This window comes from Balaenoptera musculus, chromosome 11 (assembly GCF_009873245.2).
Source record: "Balaenoptera musculus isolate JJ_BM4_2016_0621 chromosome 11, mBalMus1.pri.v3, whole genome shotgun sequence".
NCBI classification, from domain to species: domain Eukaryota; kingdom Metazoa; phylum Chordata; class Mammalia; order Artiodactyla; family Balaenopteridae; genus Balaenoptera; species Balaenoptera musculus.
The window spans coordinates 88437739-88462835 of NC_045795.1; the positions used below are offsets into that span (position 1 = coordinate 88437739).

The 25097-nt window shown below is 39.3% G+C and overlaps 1 protein-coding gene and 1 non-coding gene across 10 annotated transcripts in view; one reads left to right on the forward strand and one right to left on the reverse strand.

Moving 5' to 3' along the window:
• Window positions 1-4325: 4325 nt before the first annotated feature.
• Window positions 4326-4429, reverse strand: LOC118904644. The gene has a single exon (XR_005022091.1). It is a non-coding gene; the product is annotated as a U6 spliceosomal RNA (small nuclear RNA).
• Window positions 4430-6424: 1995 nt separating this feature from the next.
• CHL1 (cell adhesion molecule L1 like) overlaps window positions 6425-25097 on the forward strand; it is a 202911-nt gene continuing 184238 nt past the window's right edge. For 4 of the 9 annotated variants that reach the window (XM_036869258.1, XM_036869265.1, XM_036869261.1 and 1 more), the window contains exon 1: window positions 11568-11741. The gene's annotated coding sequence lies outside the window, so the exon portion shown is untranslated. Of the gene's footprint in view, window positions 6502-11567; window positions 11742-11993; window positions 12071-12652; window positions 12781-25097 lie in introns of those variants that run through there. The other 5 variants (XM_036869260.1, XM_036869263.1, XM_036869264.1 and 2 more) reach the window with 4 other exon arrangements.

Here is a 25097-nt window from a genome sequence, read left to right on the forward strand (position 1 = left end):
ATGCTCCACTTCTATTCAGTTCCTGAGTATCCTGTAAGCAGCACCGTTATCAGAGCTACATTTGAGATGAAAGGAATCCCTATTATGGCAGATACTGAACATCTCCACAGGATATCACTTGGTAAGGATCAGGCTGTTATGAAGGCAGTGAATCTCTCCAACTTTAGATACAAAAAGGAGCTATTGCGTCCATAAGGTATTCAAGGTGGTCTTTAAAACATACTAAAGTTCCATTTATTCCAAATATTAGAAAATTGACTATTCTGGTTCAAAGAGAGTTTTCCATGTTACATGTTTCCCATACGCAGATTATGTATATATGTGTTAGATAATGATTCAGGTAGCATTACAGACTCTTTCTTTCTCCTAAGATAATTTATATGAACATTGGTATCACTATACAATTGAACTGTATTCTTCACTTGGAGGGCCTCCGGGATGCTCGCGAAGTCTAAGGTTCACAAAAGCATCTGGTTGTCAATTATGTGCCTATGCCTATTTTCCAATTCCCTTTTAAAATCTGAATGATCCTTTTAAGTTCAGTTTACCGCTTTGACCCTAGAATACCACATATTTTATTGATAGGGTTATTTATTTCTCAAGGAATGTGAAATAAAGGTATAAAAATGTGTTTTCTAGATGAAGCATTTTTAGTATGCATTATGCGATTTATGTTTTTCCCTTTCTGTCTCTCTCCATTACTCCTGCTTACTTAGGGAAGCAATGTTTGCTCATGTTTTAGGCTTGTTATTTTTCTGACTTTATTATGCACTTTTCTGAGTTTAATGTGCACCGTAGATGCCCCGTTTAATGACACTTTCTGTACCCTTTTACAGAATTTCAATCTCTGGGGAATCAAGAGCACAAAGTCATCCATCTTCAACAAATATACAAGATTACACCTACTGATGGAAGTAAGTACAAAATTGGTGATGCTCTCCACGACCAGAATTACATTTAACTACCAATTCCCAAAGAGGCTAATTCATTTGCCAAAGGATATGAACAAAACCGCAGTCACCATTTCAGAGACCATATTTTATTTTCCCTCTTTGAGATAATTCCAACAAGGGCCTGTTTCACCTTACATTTTAGATCACATGATGGTGAGAAAATTCTATAACTTAAAGGATAGGAGTTTATTATGGTAAGTATAAAATAGAACAAAACAGTTGGGTTTCTACAGCATTTTACGGGAAACCTCTTCTGACCTTCTATAAACAATTCCTTTGGTAAAGTCCCCATTTTATGTTGGTTTGCTCTGTCATCAGTGTAGAGTTATGGCTTGAATAAATTCTTGTTGAGGGTTGAAGGTTGGCATGGGAATGTCGTTCTATTCTAGATCTTATAATGGATGTGTGTAATTCGTCAAGTGTGGAACATATGCCTTGCTTTATTCACAAACTTTCACAGAATTTAATTGCGAGCTATCACCTTCAAAATCGGGCAACAGTCTTTGATATTTAAATCATTTGAGTAAGAATTAGTCAGTAAGGCTTTGCAGTTTGTCCCTAGTAAATATGTTAACTTACTTTCAAAATGAAAATACTTCAATAGCATTTTAAATTTTTCAAAAGGTTACTATTATGCTTCATTAGATATCTTGGTGAGCATTTTTTTTTTTTTTTTTTTTTTTGCTCTGTTGGGTCTTCGTTGCTGCACACAGGCTTTCTCTAGTTGCGGCGAGCGGGGGCTACTCTTCATTGCACTGCACCGGCTTATTGTGGTGGTATCTCTTGTTGCAGAGCACGGGCTCTAGGCACGTGGGCTTCAGTAGATGTGGCTTGCGGGCTCTAGAGCGAAGGCTCAGTAGTTGTGGTGCACGGGCTTAGTTGCTCTGCGGCATGTGGGATCTTCCCGGACCAGGGCTCGAACCCGTGTCCCCTGCATTGGCAGGCGGATTCTTAAACACTGTGCCACCAGGGAAGTCCCTTGGTGAGCATTTTATCTTTTCACTATATCTAAATTTTGGAGTGAGTGTGTGAATTAAAGACATGATTAGGCTGCCAGATAATATCAGTTTATAAAAACTTTATTTGCAATTTGTTTCAGTAGCGTTTAGTGGAAAATTGTGTTTTCTGTATGTACATTAGATTTGTTGTATTTTTATGTGTGTTAAAAACATGGTATCCTCCAAATATTTATTTTATAAAGAAAAATGTTTAGGAATATAAAACAAACTTACTTTTATTTATTCCGTCTTGTCCTCTTTTTTAACTGGACTCTTAATACTTACCAGTGCCTTGAAAACTCACAAAAATTGCATTATACATTATGCTTTCATAATTTCTGATTATTAGATAATTATGAAAAATAAAAAATATCTTCTGCTCATGATAGCCAATTGTTGCATGAAAGAACAGACATGATATGATATTGGTTGAAATACCGTTAAGATAAATATTTTTTTGGTTCATAATAATTGTATCTGGTCCTGGAATAAACATCAGTCTAATTTTGAGAAACAGAAACAAGTTTCCCCCAAATGTATTTTTCATTGGATGAAGCAAAGAAAACATGTTTGGTATACAAGAATTGTTGTTAATTACCTTGTGTGTAAGATATTTATCAATTTATCAGCCCTAGATGTTTCCACCAAAACGAGTCTTCCTTTGAGCATGCATAATAGAAAAAACACACTATACTGGGCAGAGAGTTGTTTTGTACTTCCTCTTAAGCAATTCATTAAAATTTAGATAAATTTTAAGCTCTTTTGTTTTAAAGTGGACTAGCTATATATATTCCACTTTGTTTTCAAATGCAAATGGTTAAGTGTTTTGCATTCTAATCAGTAAACAGCTCTGTGACTAAATCATAATTTAATGATCTCTTCCTAGAGAGATAATGATGCAAAATTTAGATCTGAAAAGAGGATTCTCATTTTTATCTAATTGGGCTGATCTTTCTGTAAAATCTCTGCAAGCTTTGTAGTTGTGCTAATAATAAAACCCTGGATGAAATCTACATTATGAAAGATGCTATATTTTTGTTCAGGAATATAAATTATTGAAACATATCTTTATATATGAAATGGTATTTTTTTGTACGTGTGATAATGTGCATTTTCTCTTGAGTTGGGAGAATTGTCTCAGTTTTATTGGAAGTAAGAGCTAGGGCTTTTTGTTTAAACAGTCACGTATGCTTTAAATAAATTGGAAGAAAAAAATAGTCTTTTACATTTACCCACATATTTCCATTTCCAGGTTCTTTATTTCTTTCTAAAGATCTTAGTTTCATCTGGTATCATTTCCCTTCAGCCTTAAAAACTACTTTTAACATTTGTTGTAGTGCAGCTCTGACGGTGATAACCCTCTTTAGTTTTCTTTTATCTGGAACTATCTTTATCTTGCCTTCATACTTGAAGAATACTTTCACTGGATCTAGACTTCTAGGGTGTTTTTTTTTTTTTTCTTTCTTTTAGCACTTTAAACTTGCTATTCACCTGTATGTTATGTGTTGCTTTTCTCTCTGTCTTCTTTCAAGGTTTTCTTTTACTCTTTGTTTTTTAGCAGCTTAATTACTGTGCTCCTAGGTGGGGTTTTCTTTGTATTTATTCTGCTATAGCATTGCTGAATTCCTTGAATCTATACATTTCTGACTTGCATCACGTTCGGTAAATTTTTGCTATTATTTCTTCAAATATATTTTATGCCCCATCTTTCTCTCTTCTTTTGGGACTCCAATTATACACATATTAAGTATTTTGAAGCTGCATTCATTTTTCTCCCTCCAATCTTGTCTCTCTGTTTGAGGTTGGAAAATTTCTGTTGAGCTAGCTGACAGACTGGGTCCTGCCCTCTGGTTAAAAACTAAAAAATAGCAAACTCATCCAGTGCTGTTTCCTTCCTCTGGGTTTCTACCCTTTCCAGCATCTGCCTGTTTGGGGAAACCTTCCAGCGCTTTCAGTTATTATGTTTATATTCTATCCATTCTTTACAGTTTTTTTGTTTGCTTGTTTGTTTTTATTTTATTTTTAAGTTTTTATTATGGAAAATTCAAGCATAAGCAAAAGAGAGAAGAGTTTGAGGACCCCCTCCACCATGACATGTCACCCAGCTTCCAACAGTTAACTCATAGACAATCTTGTTTCAACAATAATGCTACTACTCACCCCTCCTCCCAGATTATTTTGAATGACTCCCAACATCATATTATTTTGTTTTAAATATATCAGCATGTATCTCTAGATAGGGATTAAAAAACAAACAAACCCACAATATCATTATCACAACAAAAAAATTAACAATAATTCCTTAATATTACCAAACATCTAATGAGTATTCAAACCCCCCAATTGTTCTACATATATATAATTTTTTAAACGGAAAAATATGTAACGCTTCACGAATTTGCGTGTCATCCTCGCGCAGGCGCCATGATAATCTCTGTATCGTTCCAGTTTTAGTATATGTGCTGCCGAAGCGAGCACTCTTTACAGTTTTTATCTACAGGAGGGTTGGTCCTGAAAGGAACCATAACTAGAATTCCACAACTTTACATTGGAAAGAATTTCTTATATTACAAATCTTTAAAAATATAATTTTAGACTGTTTAATCATCATAAGGTTGCAGAATAATTTATTAGGTTGAACAATGTGAAATCACCATCTTTGCAGGACTGACATAGGAACAATTTCATATAATTCAACCTGGTAATTATATTCTCATGTATTTATAATTAATTTTATCATTGAGTATTTATGGGCATATTGAGTTACCTGTATTTCAGGTTATTTACATTGTATAGAGCCGTAGAAGTGGAAATCCTGGGTCCAAATTTATGGACAGCCTTAAACTTATTGAGTATAATTGCTAATTTTATTATTTAATCTTAAAACAGTAATACATAATGTAATTATTTTTTCCTAAAATTGTTGCATGAATTAATGGTGTCTAAAATGGCGTCTGTCCTAAAATTGGGTAATGCAATTATATTTGGGCTTTGCTTTTTTGTCTTGTTTTGTTTATTTTCATTAGCCAAAATATTATCAAGTTATTTACTTTGATTTATGTTCTATGGTTGTTCGTTATTATCTACATTGCATATATTCATTGTACTTGTCAATTCATGTATGTTTTCTTTGGGTACTGTATCAGAATATTTTAGGAACCCTGGAATATTCCAGACTTTCATCATCAAATTTCTTCCTTTACTTATATTTGAGGGTATTGAAATCTGCTTAATTTTAGGAAGCTTTTATGCTGGCTTCTTTATACAGGATAGGAAAAATTTTAAACGTGTTTCCCATTTGTATTGGTGCGATGGACTGAGCAATAGGAAAAAGAATATGAGCCAATAAATTTTGCTTGTTCGGAGGAAACACTATATATAGGCAATATAAGGGTTATGTAAAACTCGTGCCTATAGTTCTGTGCCCTTAAATGTTTTAGCATGAGCTGGCAAAAAACTACCTGAGTGAGAAACACAAAAGATATAGCAGAAGATAGAAGAACTAATGCCTATACGAAAGGCAAATCTTTTGTGTCAAACGGGATTCAGAATCCTTGCTGTGGGCTTATTGTACTGTGGCATAGGGTTTGGAATGCCTTACTGAGATTGTCTGTTTATCATATTCTGAAAAACAACATGAAAAAATCGATTGATAAGTCTCATTTAACCCCTGAAAGAAAATAAATCCAGTGCAATGACTGTAAATAATTGAGTTATGGTTTCTGTTAACACAGTATAACATACTAGCAATTTGTGCTTTAAATGCATCTCTGCTAATTAATTCGTTTATTTTGCAGGAAAAAAGTCAATTGAAAGCACAAATTATGGCCACTAAACACTACATAGAGAGGACTAATTGGCCCATGGCTCTTTTTAAAAGAGCTAAAAATGTGCCCCCAAAGAATGTACTATTATGTCATAATTTTTTTAAAAAAGTAAAGTCCACATACATCTAGATTTATGCCAAACTTTAAGAATGACTTAAAACAAGGATGACAAATACCTATGGCACATGAGAATCATTTCTTGCGTAATATCAATGACAGGCATCATTAATAGATCACTTTGTCCTTTCCTGCTGAACTCATATAGGGTGGAATCCTTTGGACAGAGTATTTCAGGGGGTCATTGCCAATCAGATCAGTGATCTCATGAAAGGAAGACTTATTGCCATGCACATCCCTTTTACTAAACAACTTATCCCAAGAGAATAATCTTACTTGGGCATTTATAATGAATAAAAATGATTTCGATCACAAGAAACAGGAAACCAATGCAAACTATTTTATGTAAAATACTTTTCCACTCACCTAGCTACAGAGTCAAGATGTATTCCAGTTTCAGCTTTTAATAAACAATGAACTTTCAGCTTCTTTGAAGATCTAAGTCTTCAAATAAGAATGTCAAGTAACTGTCTCTCTCCTTTTCTTTTCCCCGTGGTGCCTTCATTCTCAGGTGTGCTCTAAGTGTTGATAAAAAGCAGCCTCACTTACCTCATGCCTGCTGAGCAATCCTCAGGTTTTCTCCCCATTGCTCAGAGTGAGTCCATGGTAGGTCTCTCATTGGCTCCTTTTGAATCTGCCTTTCATTGCTCTGATCAGAGGGATAGAAAATATTGGTTGTTCATGCCTGTGTCACCTGGACCAGAGGTAGAAAAGAAGCATTGGACTTAGCCTCAACTCAGCCATATAAACACAGGGGAATGTTATTCTCTAAAGTTGGTTGAGCTCTATGAATGCAGATAAATGCCAGGCAAACAAAAAAAAATAGCACTGTCCACTGCAGCTTCCATTCTTATTTTCCTTTACTATTCTGAAATCGTTCTGATGACAGAGATCACAATTGTATTAGTTAGGGAAAAGGTTAAACAGTTATAATAAAGAGACCCCAAAAGACATTGGCTCAAAGAAGAGATAAAGTCATTTCCTGGTAGGAAGTGGGCTCCAATCCATGGAGTCACCCAGCGACTCAGGCTAAGGGGTGTTTTTTTGTCATCTTCAACATAAAACTTTTACCACTGCAGGCTAGCTAGAAGGAAAAAGAGCTGTGAATCTAGATTATTTTTAAGTAGATGACCTGGAAGTTGCCAACTACATTTCTCTTCATGTCGCTTTAGTGAGAACTTAGTCTTGGGTTCAAACTTGGTCACGAGGCAAACTGGGAAATGTAGTCTTTTGGTAGGTGGCCATGTGCCCAGGAAAAAAAAAAAAAAAGGAACAGATTTGGGGGTGAGGCAGGAGAATGGAGGGGAGCAAACAACATCCTGCCTGCCACAAGGTTTTGTTTTTTTTTTTTTTTAAATTTATTTTTGGCCGCGTTGGGTCTTTGCTGCTGCGCACGGACTTTCTCTAGTTGCAGCGAGCGGGGGCTACTCTTCCTTGCGGTGCGCGGGCTTCTCATTGCGGTGGCTTCTCTTATCACGGAGCACGGGCTCTAGAGTATAAGCTCAGTAGTTGTGGCTCGCGGGCTCCAGAGCGCAGGCTCAGTAGTTGTGGAGCACGGGCTTAGTTGCCCTGTGGCATGTGGGATCCTTCTGGACCAGGGCTCGAACCCGTGTCCCCTGCACTGGCAGGCGGATTCTTAACCACTGTGCCACCAGGGAAGTCCCCTGCCACAAGGTCTTATATTAAGGAGAGCCACTGGCTCTCTCCTTTTTCTCTAACGTGTTTACTTCATGTTGACAGTGGTAAAACCTATTGTCCAAAATCAATTGGACAAAATAGACAGGCAAAAAGGATAAACTAAGTCCTTTACTTCGACTAAACTATTTGTCTCTGTAAATATCAGAGACAAATACCCTTATTCTTGTGGTATCACTCTCCATCTCACTGTTCAGCCTATGTTTATTTGCTGTAGCAGAATTGGAATAAATAAAATTATCTTCCAAGATGGCAGTGTCTTGTCATATCCTAAAATGATACAAGATTAAAAACTAGAAGATTTTTCAATTTTTTCTAGGCCACTAACCAGTTGCACAACCTTGAGAAAATTTCTGAACCTTACCCATCTCAGGTATCAATATAAAAAGAAGTTGTAGGAGAATATTTTATCTGAGGTCCCTGTCAGATTGAAAAGATTTTATATTATGTTGGAAGTAGAGAGGTTTAGATGAAATTCCCACCCTCCCAAAATACCAGGGTTTTCCCCCAATAAATGTGAATTCATTCTATAACCCAGTTCACAGGTCTTTGAGATGAAATTTGATTGACTAGGACTTTAGAGCAATCACCAATAGGAAAGTGAGATAGCCATAATTGTCAGTTGGGCGTTTCTGGTTGGAGGATAGGAAATCTTTCTGATCTCCACAAGAAATCAACAAATGCCCTGAAGCCTGAGATTTGACAAAATACAAGCAATGTCTTAGCTATATAAGTATAATGTTATTAATGACCATAACATTAGCTAGCCCTTTTAGAATCCAGTTAAAGTATCTGGTTCCATGACCTCCTAAGGGTGGATCACACATATTAATGATCCACAGAATGAAATACAAGATTTTATCTTTTTATTTGTTCCAGAATTATTGCCCTTTGATTTTTAATACATGTCGTTTGTTCTCACATTAAAGGACAGGTTAAAGGAGTATCTATCGACTGTCATTTTAACTCCTCAGAGTTAATATGGTGGTCTTCTTTAGCTTGATTAATATCTAAGCCGAAGGTGGCTGCTTTGTACTTCCAAGGTTGCCTTTGAGGGTTTATCCCTCAGTGGAACATCCGGCTTTCCTTTAGTTTAGCAGTTGGCCAGCAAACCTCTGTCGATCTGTGACTATTCTGAACTGATAGACTGAAATGCCATTTCCAAAACTACAGCTCTTCTGCTAAACAATTTTTTCTAGGAGTGATGCCATATCACTAGCTACGGGGCTTTGCCAAAAGGCAGTATTCCTCCAATGGCCCTACTCTGGGAATGATACCAAATGATGGTTCAGGCTGGGGTAAAAGCTAAAAAATACCCCAGCTTTTAATACCTCTTCTCTTTTTTCCAGATGACTGGCCAATCTCTCTCACCTTCTGCTTCTATTCATGAAAGAATTCCTTTTCTCCCCTTCATTTGTGATTTAATAGTTGAATTTTTATTTTACATGGTGTTCCTCCATTGTGAGAGAGCAATTCACACCTTTCAAGGCTAATGCAATCAAATTTTCATGTGACATAAGTATCTAGTCTTTCTCCAGCACCCACATGCAAAGGTGTGATGCCTGATAGATTAGGATTGTTTGTAGAGTGGGAAATGTGCTGAATAAAGTGTCAGACAGGAGAATGGGAGCCAAGAGAGGGTTTCAAAGCAGCAGCAGAAGGTATATTCAGCAAACATCCATTCTGGCTGAAGGATGCCTTCTGGTTTCAGGTTCCAGTCTTCCTAGAAGCTGAGGCAGTGGAGCTGTAAGTTTCTTGGGACAGGATAGCCTAGATTGGTTGCCTGCCCTTAAATATGTATTAAAAATATGAACTTATCCTTGGAGGTAAGAGCTATGAGGTGTTTCTTGGATGTGGAAGTTTAAGTCACTGCCTCCATTTTGTATTCCTTTTTAAAAAAACTTCCTTTAGTTGGCTAAAATACTTTCTTGCTCTCAATACTGTTTTGCTTTCTTGGTTAATCATTTGCCTGTCTTCCTCCCTCTCTTCCTTCCTCCCTCCGTCTCTCCCTCCCTTTCTTCCCTTTTCCTTACCTATCTTTCTCTTCTTTCCTTCACTTCTTTCTTAAAATGTAGCTGCCTGGGGTAAAGATTTTTGTGTATATGCTGACTTAATGGCTGTCCCTAGTAAGCCATGGGTTTACTATTGGGCTATTTCCTAATTTATATGCAGTGCCAGAGGCTCAGAAGTACGTTATTGTTATTTTCCTTTTAATAAAAACCCATGTTTAAGAACTGACACTTCATCTTCTTGTTTCAGGTATTATACCTTGGTATTCTTTTATATATCTTTGGGTAGTTGATTTAAAAAGACGCAACTAGCCTTGCCTGTTGAGTTTTCCACTGTACCCTAGCACCTAGAACAATGACTGATAAATAGTAGGTGCTCAATAAACATTTGTTTTTAAAATAATGATCCAGATGTCAAGCAAACTCATCATAGACAAAAGAAAAACAATATGTTTCAGCATTCTGTTGGTTTGGCCAGGATGGAGTTCTGAGTCTTTTGCTCAGCAGATGTTAATCCAGAAGGTGGTAAACTCCGGAGATCAACTTGGCTTTGTGTCTCCTTGACCTTGGAAATGTTTTCCTACAGACACAGTATTTTCCCTGTCGGAATTTTATTCAATATTCTATCTTTGTTTCTACTTTAGAAGACATGCCACGTGAATAATGATGCCTCAGGCGAAGAAATTACTCCAGCAGTTCAATTTAAACTCAGGACAAATCCTGCCCTCACTTGCATTTGCAATTTGCGATGCAGTCAGTAAGAACTATGCCCACACATGAACTGACAGAATTGGGGCTTCAAGGTTAGCAATTATTAAAATTAAAAGTTCATTTATTCCTTTTCAAAATATTTTATTCAGTTGCTTCTGAAGCTGAATCCTGAGTTGCCTTCCCCTTGCTGCTCACTATAGCGGCATCCAGCTCTGAGGGTAGCTCACAGCTCTAAATGTCCTCATTGTTCAATGCACTAGATGAGAACAAAACCAGACTGTAAGGTCAATCTCACTGCCTTACTAGAGTAAAAATTAGAAGTCAGTGATTCTCTAACCATCAAAGAGAACTTAAATTCAACAGGATTTTTTTTAAAAAAAGTAGTACTGTGTGAAAATTTTGGAAAATATGATCACGTTGGAGAAAAAAATGAAAGGGGTATATAAACCACTTACACCACAAAGACTGTAACCTTCCCAGATTAATTTTGGAATCCTAAAATAAAATTTGCTTTTTTTGGTGGCATTGATAAGGCATCAGAAGTGGCCTTTTGCAATGGAAATAAGCACACAGGATTTTCTTCTACTTTATAATAGTGAATTAATACAGAATAAATAGGAAAAAAATGTTAGGGAACAATATGGTAAAATTATAGACCGTAAGTGTTAGGACAATTTTTTTAAAATGGTAACAGAAGAAGGTGCCTAAATTTATGTATACAATAATTTGGCAGTTTATGGAAGTAGCATCATTTGTAAATTAAATAGCACGCCCAATCACGCCTCTGAATGAGGAAGGAAAGCAAAAAGAATTTTTTTTAACAGGTCCATGGCATCACACCCCTCCAACATGCAGCCCTGCGAGAAAACCAGACTGGCGACCCGTGTCTGGAATATGTACTGACTGGAACTCTCGGGAGGAAGAGGGGTTTCTTTAAAATTTCTTTTTTACAGACAAAAGGGGCAGCGATCTCTTGACCTCTTTTGACCATAGATGTGGAAAATGGCGAGCAAAGTTTTGGCTTCGTCCCTTGCTTTTCACCATGAAATAAAAGTCTTAAGCCTGTAACTCTCCCTGTCCCACGGGAGTGTGCAAAGGGAAGGAAAATAAGCGGCGTGGGTGAGGGGTGGCGGAGCAGAACCAGCGGAGAGACGAGAGGCGCGAAGCAGCCTCTGCCGGGTGGGCGTGGAGCGGAGCGCAAGCCAGAACAGGTCCGCGTCCTCTCGGCCACTGCCGGCGGTGGGCGGGGCGCGGCGGCATCTCCGCGGGCAGACCCGCGTGCAGATCAGCTGGGAACGGCCGGCAAGAAACTCCCGTGGATCCGCCGGGAGCTGCTGGACCCCCACGTCCCTCTCCCGTTCCAAGCCAGCCTGAGGGAGAGGTTTCCCCGAGGGAAGGTACCGAACGGATCTGGTGCAGGAAGCGACTCAGGTGTGTCCGGGGTGAGGGTCAGTTTGCGTTTGTTTCGTTAGCCCTGGGGGCTCCCCAAATCTTTGAGCGAGACAGAAGGAGGGTAAGTGGTTTGCTCCTGGGAGGAGGGGGTCAACCCATTGTGGGTCGGAGATGGTGCGCAATCAGGGCTCCGTTGTTGCACGAAGTAGGGTGGTCCGAGGTCCCTCAGCCTTAAGCCAGTTAGAGACACCCCCTTTCCCAGCCCCGCCCCCTGGTGGCTGAGGCTGGATTCAGACCCCTCCGGTCAGTCGGACGGAGTAAACGGGTCCTCGAATCCTCCAGCTCCCACTTTCTCCGCCTGGTTACGGGTAGGTTGACCCTCTTGTCTTTACTCCAACCTCCCTTACCAGCATCTCTTCCTACCCTCTGGAGAGGATCCCAGACCCTCCTGGAGATTCCAGCCCTCTCCCGAGAGGGGGCTGCGGAGTCCAGCTGGGTTTGGGGTCAGTCCTGGCTTCACTCCTCTCTGCCCCTTACCATCTCTTGGGTCGTAAGGCTCAGTTCTCTTCCACCAACACCCCCGCCCCACTGTCTTGCTCCCACTCTCAGGGGAGGATTCCAGATCCCGCTGGGGTTCGGTACGCGCCGCCAGCTGGAAGAGGGAGATCTGTGGACAGCTGGGTTGGGGGGCGAGAAAACTGGGAGGGTTAGGAGCTCCACCTCCCCAGACCACCGAGGGGGCGAGGGGGCAGGCTGGGGGCGTGTTGCCATGGCTCCCTGGTAGCGAAGCTGGGGGAGCTAGAGATGCCAGTCATGGAAGGTCCCTTCTTCCTCTTTGTGCCTCTACCCCTCCCTTCTTTTTTTTTTTTTTGAGTGAGAGTGTGCGTGGGGAGGGAGCAGGGAGAAAGTGATTAATTTGGAGAGCAGGGACTGGAGCCAGGAGGCTGGGGGAACCTAGCCAGCCCCTTCATTCCCATTCCTCTTGCTCGCTGCGAGCCTCACTTTCTCATGCAAGGGCAGGACTGAGGAATTCCTGCGACAAGCCAGGGCCCTAGAAGCCTCCGCCGCGCTAGCTCAGGTACCCACGCCCGGAGCCGCGCCCTGGGGCGAGCGCCGGGTGGGTGGTCGGGCTGTCAGCCGAAGGGCGGGCAGGGGAAGGGGTGGGAGGTGAGCGGCTGAAGGCGGGTGTGTAGTGACACAGCAGGACGGCAAGGCGGGGAGGAAGATCCAGGTCCAGCCCAACTCGAGGGGCGCGGGGGTTCAGCCCCGCCCGCGTGAGCTCCCAAAGAGCCCCCAGAGCTGGCAAGCGGTGCCTGGCACGCGCGTGCGCGATGGCGCGCTCACGGGAACGCCCCAGGGGGGGGCACATTTGCGCGTGCGCGCGGAGGTGGGCAACTGGTGAGCCACCTGGGCTCGTGCAAGGCAAAGGCTCTCGCCGCGCTCACGTGGGTTCGAATTTCAGGTCCATCGTCTCTGAGATGTGTGCTTTTGGACGAGCCACTTATCGAACCCGTCCCTCAGTTTCCCCTTTTAAATAATAGGGATAATATCAATACCTTCCTTTTAGGGTTTTTGAGCGACTGGAATAAGATAATTCCAGTAGACAGTTTAGCTCAGTGTCTGATGCATAATAAACACTAAAAGTTATGGTTGCTGACGCCGTTACTTTTATTATAAGTTAGTCCTCAATTAGATATGGCGTGTTCTCATTACTCTGCATTTTTATTGAAGGCAAAATACTAATTTCTAATTTTGGAGACCATCAATTGACATTAATATTACTGGCCAGTCCTACTCCTACAAAGCGTTGCTTTGGAGCAGATTGGAAGATATAAACTGACCAACTGGATGGAGAGAGAAGCTTAGAAAGCTATTGGGGGAAACTTTTAGTGACAAGAAAAACAGTTGCTTTTACCGCTTTGTGTGTAAAAATGTTTCCTCTTTCACCTGCTAATGTTGCAATTGGCTTTGTCTTAATTTCATTCTCTTTATGAGGGACCACCCTGTGGCTTTCAAATTTTAACTTGGTTCTAGAGTCTAGTGTATAACATGGCTTTCCATTTTATGGCCTTAAGTGCTGCAGTGGATTCACCCCTAGTAACGGCAGAGCACACAGTGTATAATCATTCCTCACAAGCTCCTGAATATTGTCAGTGAATAAATGGAGACAGATAGTTATGTCTGGGCAGGTGTGAGTACTGGCTAGGAAAGTTCATTAAAATCTCTTTCCGAGCATGTTTGTACTCTTCACTGCAGAAGTGCAGGACTGTGATGATTAATCTGTTTTCCAGATTGTTCTCTGTTGCATCTTATGGGCCCTTCCCTTTAAAGAAAAGGCTATGGATGTTTATTACTACTCTTGGTTATATAGGTGCTCCAACATATCTGGTGATGAGCAAACTATAGACACCATTGACCTAATTACAGGTCTGACAGGATTTGATATTGCACATAATATATTTATTACCTTAAAGTTAATTCATCTCATTAAATGAAGTAGTATTAAATGCATTTTAAAATTACTTGCTTATTAAAATATTGGCAAGTTTTGATGAATCTGAAGCAAGTAAAACCAGGCAGATGTCACCATCACAAAGCTCCTTATGATTTTACAAAATAGACCTCACCTAGGAAAATGTTTGCTGGATAGGAGCTTGATTTTTATAGTTAACTTCTGAATTCTTTGAAGATAGCAGTTGTTTGACCCAAAATTGCTTTTTTGAAATATTTTAGCCTGATTCATTTTTTTAATGGAGAATTATAAATAAAAGTAATGATTTAAGACTGATTTAAGATTCTACTAGTTTTTATCTCATAAAAGAAAATTAAGTAATAGAGGGTAGCTAATGGCATTAGATTTGAAGAAATGAGTGTCAGGAAGCCCTGTGAATATCAATTCAGATAGTAGAGTATCGATTCAAGTTTGACTTTTGCACGACAACCAGCACCCCCTTCTTCACAGTGAATATGTCATCTTTAAAGGGTGCCTTGAGGAATTAGTGTGACAGCTTGCCTGAAATTCATGTGATCATTTACACATTCTTTCCCAGGAGCATTGGCATTAAATGTTTCATTTATTGGAAATTATTTTGCCCTTTGATTTATGACAGCCAGCAGTGCCATAGAGTCTAATACTTTTTAGAAACAAAATTTAGCTTTTCACTATTTTGTATTTTCCCTAAAAATTTAAGCAATAATGCACATGGAAAGTTTAAGTTAGGCTGAAGACAAAGGGTAGCAATAAAAAACCATGACAGATCCAGAAGTGTTGAGTCCTGAATCTGGGGAGCTAATTGACATGCTAAGGTATAATCTAGAGGACCAACTTGTCTCTATACCAAGGCTGTTTTCAATGATGTACTGTATTATCTGATTCAATCAGTGTTCCTTGTTATTGTTTCAGAACGAGACCGAGAATACTATATTTTCAATTATGAACATTTTGATTACAGCTTCATTCTAACTGACTAATTCAGTATGAAGAGAATGCAATTATTATGGTGATTTACATACAGTATGCTAAATTAACACGGCTAATGAGTGAAAGCCTAATATTCTTTCTTTTCATTCCTGGAAAAATATTGTGCTAAGCATTCTTTCAAAGAAAAGATTACAGTATTCTCCAGCATTTTATGTCTACCTACAAGTAGAATTGGCACTGAGCCATTTTCTTTGCTATTAAAGTGAAATCTCTCACATTTTGGCAGTCATGTGCCTCTATCCCTTTTTGGGGGGGAGAGGGTAGAGAATGGAAACAATTCTCAATTTAATTAGTTATGGTGATTTCTCCTTTCTCTACATCTTTATTGGAGGAAAGATTCTGTATTTTCTGATTTTGGAAGCTGGTTAACACCTTAAACATTACTAATTACTGCAGTTTATTTTATGTGTGGCACTAGTGTAGTTAGTTAATTATAGCTTTCTCATTAGCACCATGTAGAGAATAATGAATTAACACATCCCTTTGATCAAAAGAACATCTAAGTTTATCTTCTGAGAATAGAAGTGTTATTGTGTTACAGAAAGTCACTGTAATTTTCCCAAGAAACAAATCGGTTGGAATTCTCTAGCACTGGGATAAGAAGCTTGATGAATGAGGGAGTAGAGCAGTGGTTGCTTGGCAACCTAACATTATTCCGCAATTTCTCCTGGTATATTTATCCAGTAAACTAGAAAATTCTGTTTTGTTAACGAATGTTTTTAGTCAGTGCACAAATAGACCATAACTAATTGAGATTTTATGTATTGTGGATAAAAAATGATCCTGCTTACCTTCCCATTGTGTTTAGATAGTAAAAATACAAAGAGAATATTCTGTTTTGAGTTTTTAAAAATTTTCTGTAAAAAATGTTTACTTAATTTTCACATTAGTTAATTACTACCAAAAGATTGCAACTTGTTTACCTCTTTGGAAGTCAGATTATTGGGAGTGTGTGTGTGTGTGTGTGTATGTGTGCATGTTAAAATTGTGTGTACACAATTTTTCAATAAGAATCAGAAATAAATTTCGAACTGAGGTGAAGTCTTCAAAAGTCATGATTGACATGATAATTTGGTAAATTTAGGGGGGCATACACATTCGGTCCAAGTGATATTGGGAGATGATAAGAATAATAAATGTGCTGAATGGCAAATATATAAATGCACTCTGTTCTTTGACCAGGGTTTCTTCTCCAGGCGGTCTTATCACATTCTCTCCTCAGATGTTTGGGTGCATCTCATTTCCCCTATAGTTGTGAAGTAGGAGCTTAGCAAAGCCAGCCATTGCCCATCTTTCAATCCATCTCTCCCTGACTCCAGGGACTACAATATACCATTTTCCTATTCAGCCTGTGAATTTTAGTGTGCATGATAATTCCCTTCTCAGATGGTAAAATCTTTTGAGGGCACATGCTTCATTTTATGCATCTCATAAACCCTACAGATTCTGGCACAGTGGGAAGCAAACTGGTGTGGCTGTAATAGTCAGGCTGCCAGGTTTCCAAATCCAATTCTGTGAACTCCTCAATGTGTGGCCCTGGCTAAGTCATTGTAACCTCCCTAAGACTGATTTCATCTATGGAAATGAGGAGTAATATCCATACCCAGCTCATGTGTGTTATTATGAGCATTATATGGGGCAATCTATGTAGACAACCTATTAGAACTCATTAAGCATTCAGTAAATTCTGGCTTTTTTATTATAATAGTTACTCCACGCTCAGTGTATGAATGGATAAAAGAGAGATAGACATAAGTGTGTGTCTATGTATATGAATAAGTATGAGCTTATTATATTATTATCATTAAAAGTATGGAACATGGGTTGACACCTACATCAATTATATGCACATATACTGGTTGTGATCGTTTCACATCTTTGAAAGATCCTGAGTAGTAGTTTTCAGGCTTGGCTGAAATGAGAATCACCCGGAGAGCTTTTCTTAAAACTAGCAACCCAGATCAGTTCAATAAGAATCCCTGGAGGTGGTGATCAGGCATGTGGATTTTTGAAAGCTTCCGGTGAGATTCTGTTGCCAGAGTTGAGAACCACCGCCTTAGATTTGGGTAGGTCTTCTATAATATCATGTTGGCCTGAGGCATTTGACTCACAGTTACCTTGGCATCGTGAAATGTGGTTGAAAAAGGAGCAGAGCTCTGATAAACCTCTGAGGTTTTTCTTATTGATCCCTTTGGTTTAGACAGCACTTTATTCTCTGAAGAGCTCAAATGTGCTTTTCATTTACTATGTATTTCATTTTTCAGCCAAATGTCTCTGTGAAGATGGTAGGAAAAAAGTCATTATCCTGATTTTGCGGATGAATGGAGAGAGCCATACAGAAATTAAATGATTTGATTAGATTCATACATTTAGAACAGACCCAGATATCAAGATTCCTGTCACTTTTGAGTTCTGGATGTTCCTCTCTTTTTGCCTTGAGATTTCAAATGAGGGAGGGAAGGTTGTTGTTTTTGGACTAAATAATTGTGTAGGAAAGAGCTGTATAGGTGAGAATTTCTACCTTTCTTGTTGTAATTCTGCATTATAAGGAAAAGCAAATTTTTTTTTTTTAAGAAGAGGCACCGTAGTCTATTTAAGATCCAACCCTGTGTCCCTTGGACTGAACCCAGCCTACATATGTGTTTTTTTGGCCCAAGGCGTGTTTAAGAAATATTTGAGCCAATATTTAAAACCCAAATATTTCACATAAAATTCATATTTCTGACTTATCTTGGGAAACTTGATGTTCTTGGAATATTGGACCTGAATGCCCAGGTGGCAGAGAGTACCACTGGCTGGAACTGGGTAACATGTCCCCTTGGCAATGTTAAAGGACCCAGAGTTTTTCATCTTCTCTGGATAAAACCTGGCGCTCTCTTGCTTTCACTTTGATTTTTTCTTGTATATAAGTAGTACTCAAATGGGGCAATTGAAGGGCGTTTAAAGAAGGGACCACATCTTTTTGGGCAGGGTTGAGGGAGACCAGCAAGGGCTGTGGAGGCACCACTGGGGCTGTTACTGCCCTTAGTCCAGTGGGACGACAAGAGAGAAAAGTTACTGGAAGGTGAGAGCCATAGCTTTGGGGAAGGCTGCAGACAGGAAGTGTGGTTTTAGAGAAACATAGCCATTCTTGAGTCACAGGACACTGGTCTCCCCCTACCCCAAGATCTTCTGCTCCTTCCTCTCAGTGGCTGTGCCCACCAGCAGGCAGAGGACAAGGGAGCCTGGTCCAAGTGTCCTGCTGAAGTTGGATCCCTCTGCACAGAGCAGCCTGGAGAAAGGTGGAGAATGGATCTGAATCTGGGGGGTTAATGAAGAATATCAAGCGCACCTTGAAGGCTTCAAATGTATAGAATGTGGGTAATGGGGAAGAAGGAAGTTCGAATTGCCAAAAGCAGGACAAAATGGAGAATCATTAAATTTGCATTCAGGGCTGTCTTTTCCTCTTTTCCTTTGTTGTTCCTTTCTCGGCTCCTCTTTCATGGCCCCAGGTGGGCATGCTCATGGCCAGAGGTGGGTTTCAGTTGCAGCCTTCAAACTTCAAAACAAACTTGCCCATTCCCTTGCATTATCTCTGCTTTCCAAGATGAGAGCTTTACAGCAGAGAGAATAATGCAAAAGATGTATTCTCTCTTCTAAGGTAACAGGTTTGCATTTTTAGCAGAGGTTCCTCCCTAACAAAAGCTTTTGCTGTAAGTGGTGATTTTACCTCTAGGTACTGCAGGTGTCGTATCCAGGAAGTGGAGACACCCTCAAATAATCGTCTGGCAGCCTAAAGTCATTGTGACCTGGATATTTGGATCTCTGGAGGGTACCTCTCTTTGGTGTAGTGGTATCAGGGTAAAGAGGATGAGGAAATAGATCAGGGATGCATTGGTAGCATCCTGATGTGAGAAATTTGTATGTTCTCTGGCCAAGGGATGTAGTCAGTGTAATAGAAGGTAAATTGGTGAGAAAAATGTGGAGATTTTTGATGATTTGATGCTATTAGAGTTGATTGTGAATTCAGTTTGTTATTGTGTTGAAGACCTCCACTAAAGAATGTAATGTGACAGAATATCAGCTTACTATGGGATGTCTTACATATTGATGTGTTCAAAGGAAATAACACCTCTCATGTGCAAAGGTTCAAGGGGAAGATAAGTATTGACCTTTTGTGAGACTCTTGACACTTGACACTGCATTTCCATCCATTTGGAAGATTCCTTCTGAATATTTCTATTGAAAAATCACCATGTCTTGCATGATTTGAGTACTTATTTGAGCTTTTTAAAGAATTTTCCCATATCTCATGTGACTTTTTCAACAACATGGCAGACAAAAAGTGACAGGTTTGTTAGCTCATTTTATAGAGGAAAAACAACTGAAGCAAAGTCGAATAGCGGGCTGGGCAGTGGTGAAACCAGAATTAAAGTGCAGATATTCTGATACGTAACCAAGTTCATAATCCACTCTACAGCTTTTAGATTTCCTTATTTGAAAAAAAAAAAAAGAGAACTATTGTATAACTGATTTCTTTTTTTAAAAGCAAATTCAGAGTTAATATGTTTGCTGAGGGATACAGTGAATGTAGGGGAAGTATTGAAAACTTCACCAATTATATTTCCAAGGTTGAATATAGCCCTGCCCAAAGATAGGGAGATTAGATTTTTTTACATAGCTTCCGTAATTCCAGTGCACATTGATTGATTAGTTGATTGATTGATTGTGTGTTCTATGAGACATTGACAGCGACCAGTCATTAAAAAGCTTTTATTGAATAACTGCTTTGCGCAGGACTGAGGCTGTGACAGGCAAACACTTAAATAGCTATCACTTATTAAATGTTTATGATGTATTTTGCAATCTCTACATCAGTGTTTTGAGGAAAGTACTATTATGATAATACCCATTTCATGCTGAGTGTCACAGACGTAGGGGTGTCCTTGTCCTGGGTCACACAATATGGCCTGGAAGTGGCTGAGCCGGGACTCAAACTCAGAAGTATCTGCTGCCCAGCCGCAAGATCTTAACTACTACACTATGCTGCCTTTGAGTCCAGCAGACCCCTTCAGCACCCCCTCTTAGTTTGGACTGCTGTAGCAAAGTACCACAGACTGAGAGGCTTATAAACAACAGAAATTTATTTCTCACAGTTCTGGAAACTAGAAGCCTGAGATCAGGGTGCCAGCCATCTTCTGCTTTGCCGACTGCTGACTTCTTGTTGTATTGTCACAGAGAGAATGGCAGAAAGGGCCCAAGAGAGTTTTCCAGTGTCCCTTTTATAAGGGTACTAATCTCATTCATGAGGGCTCTACCCTTAGGATCTAATTCCCTCCCCAAGGCCACACCTCCAAATACCATCACACTGGGATTAGGGTTTCAACATATGAATCTGGGGGAGACACACACATTCAGTCCATTGCACACCCTTTCTCTTCTCTCTTTGACTTCATTTCCCATGTGTGCAATGTCCGTCAGTACCCCCATGCATTAGTAGGATTCTCTAACTATGGTCTTCATCAAGGGCCAGCACTCATCTCTGTTGTCCGACCAGATTTACCTGTTCTGTGTCTTATTACCTCAGGTAAACATGTGGAAAAGTAGATAATAAGGGCTCCTCCTGAGGTATTACATGATATTGTATGTTTATACTAGGAATGGTGGCATTTAAAATGGTGGATTTAAAATTCTTGTTGCAAAGATTCATTGTGAGGCACTGCCATATGGGAGATGCATTGGGAAAGGAGGACATTTGTGTTTTCTCCAAAATCATGTCATAAAAGTGTCTGGTGTCTGAGTCTTCCTGAAATGTGTCCTGGGCACCAGTATATGTAAAAATCAACCTTCACCCTCACCAAAGCTTTTGCTTGCCCTCATTACCATTTCTTATTTCTTGGCAGGAATGTTTCTGATGCTCTATAGTATACAATATGCATGGATTTCCTTCACATCTGGGTATTATATGAAACCAGTTGCATTACACGGTTAGCATTTCCACAAAGGTGTATCTGCCACTCCAGATTAAGATAGAAATAGTTGGCAGTGGTAGATGCCATATCCCAGCCTGACTGTTCTTGAAAATGACACCTATCATAACAATGGCGCTGTCTTTATTAGCAGCTGTCAGTTAAGATAAGGTTTGGGAGGGAAAAAGATATCAACTCTATTCTAGGCATGGGCAATATATTTAGGATTTTTGAGAGGTGTTTGATTTTTTTGGTGTGTGGTATTTAGAAAAAAAATGTACATTTTTTTAATATGCAAAATACACGTAGCATTCTCAAGCACTGACTCCAAAAGGCTCTTTTTTATATAACAGATAGTGGCAAAAATGTGTTTTTGCTTTCTGCTTTGTCTATAGAGCAGATCCCATTTCCTTAGACTATATGGAGTGGATTTGCTTTAAGGCTTTTGTTTGATCCATGCCTGCTTCTTTAGAGTACAGCACTTGGGTCCTCAAGAAATGAACGTATTTTTGTATTACAAATTCAGAGACTTTCTAAACTTGTTCTGTACAGTGCATCTGATGACACAGCAGAGAAATCATTCATTAAATTAAAATACTTAAGGCATTATACAATGGCAAGAAATTGAAAACATTGTCCATGATGGAAAGTAAACAAAGAAAAATATAATAATTTTAACATCTATGGACTACACCAGAAGGAATAACGGACTATTTGGGGTTATTCGTTATTGTTCACTAATGTGAGACATATACTATTTTCCACAAAGGAGATCTGAGAGAATGGTTAAAAGTAGAAAGCCAAAATAAAGGTGTTTAAATTTGACCTCGACCCCATTTCACATTGTGACCTCCAGCAATTCTCAGTGGAGCTAGATTTCAAAGGATCTCAAGAGACCTTTTTCCATGCATACAAGTTTCTGCATGTAATTGATTTGGGCTGAATAGATTTTGAACACAATTGATTTGCTTGAAATAATGCTAAAGGACCAGCATTGAGCAGTTCAGGTACAACTCATGTCAGTCAAGTTCAGATAAATTGGATTCGACCTTAATCACTCTCCCCTCAAAAAAGGGCTGGCAGTCATTAGAGGGAATACCATCCAATTATGTATAAAAATTGATATGAGTTGTTTGAATTGGAAATTGACCTCCATACACAAAACCTCCTTTTGAAAACTTGGTTACTACCTTCTATTTCCCTGTTTCACCAGCTGAAAACTGAGGATAGAAACATTTGCTGTTGCCTCCCAGTGGCAGTTGGAGGACTAATGAGCTGATATTTGTTAAGTGCTTTGAGGATAAAAGCGCCAGCTATTATTATTACTAATAAACCATTTTTCTCCAGTGTAATTTTGGACAGCAGCCATTAAAAACCCATTGCTGTATTTAACAGTATAACAGTCTGCTACAGCCTAGTATTTACTGCCTCAATTAAGCATGCATTCCACTTCCTTTGCCCCTCCAAATTCTGAGCTGATGAGGAGGGACAGAAAGGTTTGTGTCATCATTTCCCAAGTTCATTTAAATAATGGGTTTAACAGACTGGATGCTTCTGGCGGAGAGTCCTTTGATTGTCTCCTCTGAAAACTAGAACGTGTCCTTAATGGGAGGCTAATTTGGCTGTCCATTTGGTTCTGTGTCGTATGAAGGGAACGGAAGCCCTGTTCTAGATTTTTATTCAACTGGATTTACATTGCATTTACTGTCTTTGAAGATTGCATACCAATATGGTTTTGGTTATTTACAACTGGTTCCATAAATGAAGCAAGATTATGTGGGTGGCTGTAAGTGTATACGTGCATGGGGTGGGCAGGGGCGTGTGCACTGTTCACAACTCATGCTAAAACTGAAGTGGAAACTGAAGTAATTACACAGCTACTCCCAGTCCATAAATATTTAAAAAATAAAATTGGAAGCCTTGAATAATACAGAGTAGTTTATTAATCTGTAGTTAACATATCATATTAAATACTTTCAATCCCAATTTATTTTGACCTATGTAGATGTCCTAAAAATAAATATTTCCCACCTATTGCCAAAACAATGCTCATTTTCCTCCATGCTGTTTTACTGCTACAAATAAGAGTAAAAATGTCAAATAAATCAATGACTGTAATGATAGGTATTCATTTGGAGTTTACTCACCAGGTAACTCCAGTATTTAAATCCTAAGCTAGTATCTAAAAATTGAACAAAAGAGGCATCATAGCAACCTAAATCTAATCTCTGCAAAAATTCACCAAACTGCAATCATTTTATTGTGGAAAGACCAGCCTCATTCGATGACTATTTACTCTTAATTTAGAAGCATCCCAGTACGCTTAATTGTCTGTTTTATTTTAGTGGACAACATGATAAACTGCAAGTTAGAGCAGATGAAGGAAATATTGCAGATTCATTCACAGACAAAAGAATTTACAGCTAACATCTCTTCAGCAAGGGATAAGGATAGAAACACTAGAAGAAGACAACTCAGAAATCATGAGTATATGGATGGTTCTGAGTCATTAAGAAATTACAACATAGTTTAAAATAGAAAAGATAAATTTTCATGTATCAACTATAGGAGTACAGATCATTTATCTGAAAATCACATAAAACCCTCTTAACTAGTGATGTAGCTGTTTAAGAATGTTAAATACAAATACAAAACAGCAATAATAAAACCTCCAAACCTTTTACAAGATGTCCTTCTAGAAGCAATGCACTGATAACTATCCAAGGTACTATTCTTTGCAGATAAGATTTTGATTTGCCCACTATAGGGAAATCACAGTGTATTTTTTTATTACTATCACTTAGGGAGACTGTGCTGTGTAAATACTATCACCATTCCATTGGCTTCTGAAATTGAGTTCACGCTATTTTCATCATTTATTTTGTTGAATTGTGTACCGGGAATTCACCATATGGCTTAAAACTGTTTAAGACCTCAGTAGATACGTGATTTGCATATGAGATTCTTGGGGAAATACACAAGCTGCTTATTGTTTGGAAGAAAAATACCTGGAGGCTTATGTGTAGCTAAGAGGGGAAATGATGAAAAATGATTCAGAAATGTGACCATGTAGCAATTTATGTAAAATGTGAAGGGGCACTGTCCCATAAATCTATTGCTACGTGGCAAACTAACCCATAACTTAAACAAGTTAAAACTCCATTTTATGAAATTTCATAATTTTGTGGGTCAGGAATTCAGGCTGGGCTGGGGTAAGTGATTTCTTTAGCCCCACCTCGTAACAGCTGAGGTCACCTCGTGGTTTCCAGATGCTGGCTAAGCTGGACTGGTGGCCCCAAGATGGCTTCACTTGCATGTCCGTTGTTTTAGCCAGTTGGGTTGAGCTCAGCTGGGCTTCTCTTCCTTTTCATGTAGCCACATGGCCTCTTCACTGGTTTCTGCAACAGATTGTTGGACTTCTTGCGTGATGGCTCAGGGCTCCAAGAGCTCAATTTAGAAGATTGTCAGTTGTCTTAAAGGCCAGGTGTGGAGTAGCCCTTCCGCTGTAATCCATTGGTCCAAGCCATCAAAGACTAGTCCAGATTCAAAGGGAGGACTCATCTAACCACCTTGCTGGAGGATTCTAGTAGACATGGTAGGGAGAAATTTTTTTTTTAAAGACATGCTAACAACAGGATTATCAAACCCACTGTGACACCATGTACTTCATACACGATTGATTAAAAAGTGGAAGAAACATGGAACAAGTAGAACTACTCTCTGTCCCAAGGGAGAGTCCTTTGTCTTCTCCAGTTCCTAAATATCTTAAGCCCAGGAAGACAAATGCCTTTGAGAAGGGAGTGTGACAAGAGGGTGAACTTGGGCTCCATGGAAGTGCCTATGGTTTTGTCTGGAGAGAGAGGCTAGAGCTGAGAGTAAGGGAGGGACGAGTTGGCCAGGAATACTTTTGGCTAAAGATTCTTTAGCTGGATAGGCTTTTCTGATGCTTTTGTCTTCTGATCTCTT